This window comes from Pygoscelis adeliae, unplaced genomic scaffold, assembly GCF_000699105.1.
Source record: "Pygoscelis adeliae isolate BGI_AS28 unplaced genomic scaffold, ASM69910v1 Scaffold383, whole genome shotgun sequence".
Classification (NCBI taxonomy): domain Eukaryota; kingdom Metazoa; phylum Chordata; class Aves; order Sphenisciformes; family Spheniscidae; genus Pygoscelis; species Pygoscelis adeliae.
The window spans coordinates 481,071-483,923 of NW_008824592.1; positions in this window are offsets into that span (position 1 = coordinate 481,071).

Consider the following 2,853-nt stretch of genomic DNA (forward strand, 5'->3'; position numbering starts at 1 on the left):
GATTATTATTTATGTACTAATGAATTTATTTTCTATATTCTAAATACATTTGTAGTAAGTCAGTTTACTGCTGTTAAAAATTCATTATATTCCCAAAATGGAGTAGATTTGCTGGGTCGGATTTATTTCTGGTATTGCTCCATGAAGAAAGCAGTATACCTCCGCTGATTGGTAGTAGGTGAGGTACAGGCTATAGAGCGTGCTGTCTGCAGCTCCTAACGTGGAGTCGCATTTTAGCTGTTCCTGTTTGTAGGTGACCAACAGGAGGCAGCATAAGATCTATTTTCCTTAAAACAGACTGAAACCAGGGATGTATTTGACAATATTTATAGCTGAACATTATGCTCAGTTTACTTTTTTCCCCTTCTAACATCCAATAAAGCATAGAGATCAGTAACGTTTTGCTGCTGCTTGGGCTCTGCTGATATGCGGAAAGTATGATACTACATGATTGCCGAGATGTTCATTCTTTCGTGAAATAAAAGCACTGAGCAACTGAATCCTCCTCAGGTCTGGTTTTTTTCAGCGAGTTTCAAAATACAGAGAATCTACAACATTTCTAATGAGGTTAACTACTTCTTTTTTCAACTGGAGAACATTTTTAATGTTAGATTATAACCAAGAACGCAGTTAGCATGCAGGAAAACTGTGGCGAGAGGGCTTTTTTTAATTATCCTTGGACCTTGTACTTGTATATCCTTTGTATATCAATTTGCTGCCTCCACGCTAAATTTGATTTAGTCTGCTGAAAAGTTGTAAGTTTACCATTGCAAAGTACTCATTTAAATTGATATCTTTTTTTATTGGATCCATCTAGCTCAGATCGATATATAGGGTTTTTTTAACAGTTTAAGTATTGCAAATGATTAGGTATTTATTTTGACGGAAAGGGGCTTCCATACTACTTAGAAGTGGCTTTAAATAAAAGATATAAGCTACTTAGTCTAAAACTCATGTGCAAAGGGTGCAGAAATGGCATTAATACAAAGTGGGGGAGCCCTGTGTTGTCTTGTATTTTTCCAGAATTTAAAATTCCGTGACCTTCAAACCTCTGTATAGATAAAATAGAGTTACAGCAATAAAAATTAACCTTCCAACACGCCAAGGCCTTTGCCCCACAGCTAGGAAAAGCTATTTGGAGACATGCACAAAGCGTTCCAACAGCATTCACAATGTTGAAAGCTTATATTGAACAAATGAAAGGATTCACAGACCAATTTGAGAGCTGTAGTTGTGCAACCCTGTGCACAATCAGAAGAAAATTGCGTATGTATATTCTACAGATCCAGGGAATTCACCATAGACTTGCACAGTTTGTATCTGAAGTAAACCATGTGGGGGGCTTTTCTCATTGTCATCAAAAGTAAGGAAGCAGAGTGGATCCAATGAGTAAGTTACACGTAATTATTACACATAAATTACACATAAATTCAAGACAGTTCACATGAACGAAGGCGGTCCAAGGATTTTTGTTGGAGGAAGCTGGTATATACCAAGATTTTTCACCCGTGATCAATAGCCTCTGTAACAGTGGAATAACAACAGGGGGAGAAAGTAGAGCTATTTAGAATTATGTGCACAGCTAGCTACCCTAGGAAATCATATGCTTTCTAGTTCAAATTATTCTAATGGACACTAATCATATTTAGTGTTTTTGTGCTTCACAATAAAAGAAGGATAACTCAATGAGGTATAATTAGCACTAATTCCTTTTGCAGACTGGCAGAGGTTCAGACTGTTAATGACTTTCACCCTCTATTATTCTTCCACCTACTTGCACCTGAATCTAGTTTGAGCTACCTTGCAAGACCTTTAGGGCACACTCACATCTTCTTTATGAGCACTGTTAAAGTACCTGTAACTATGTAAATTGAATCCTAGTTCATTCATAGGCCCTAGTAAGAAACATCCCTGTATAACATACTGCCAGCAACACGGCATGGTCTTGCTACCCTACTCCTTACTATTTTCTTTTTTAAATTTTTATGATATTCAGTACACAATGGGCAAGTATGGCAGCTAATCTATCGTTAACTCTAAGTATCCATAGCCTTTCCACATTTAGTTTCTGTAAATGTTTTCAGAAAGTTCACTGCCAGAATCGTTGACTGAAACTGCAAAATAATAATTTTAGAGATCTGTAGTTTCAGCATCACAATTATGATCACTAGAAGCTATAATCAAATAACATATCTGTCCAGTGAAAATGCTCGAACTACTGAATACAGCCCAGAACTTCGATTTGAAAGGATCAAGTAATTGTGAGTAAATACACAAAATAATACATGCAATACGCAAAATAATACATGCGTGCATCGGGTTAAGCAGCCAACTTAAGAAAAAAAGCATTTTGAATTATCTACCTGCAAGTAGTGCCTTAAGCCTGCACGAAGGTTACGTTACCAAGGCAACAAGATGTAACACAAAGAGCAAGCGCCAGACACTTCACGTGTGGCTGAGGAGACAAAAACGAAGAGCCCGAGAACAGAAAGCGCCACAAAAGCATTTTGCACGTACACGCTCACTTGCGCTAATGACGTGGTGGCTTACACAAGCAGCACTTTCCGAAAGATTTTTTGTTACAGCATCTCCACAAATGCTATTTCACTATTTTAATCGCAAAACCCACAATACACTCAAACCACACAGTTTAGGAAGAAATGCAAATTGCTATGCGTTAGCTCTGCCACCCTAAGCCGACTGGCCACGCTGGCTCCGGCTGCTCTTGTTCTGGTTGCTCCTACACGGCCGCGGAAAGGCCCGCGGCGCACCGGGCGGCCGAGCTCCCCCCTCCCTCGCAGGCTGCCGCAGAGAGGCGCCCGCCCTCTCCCGCCACCCCCTCAGACAAAACAG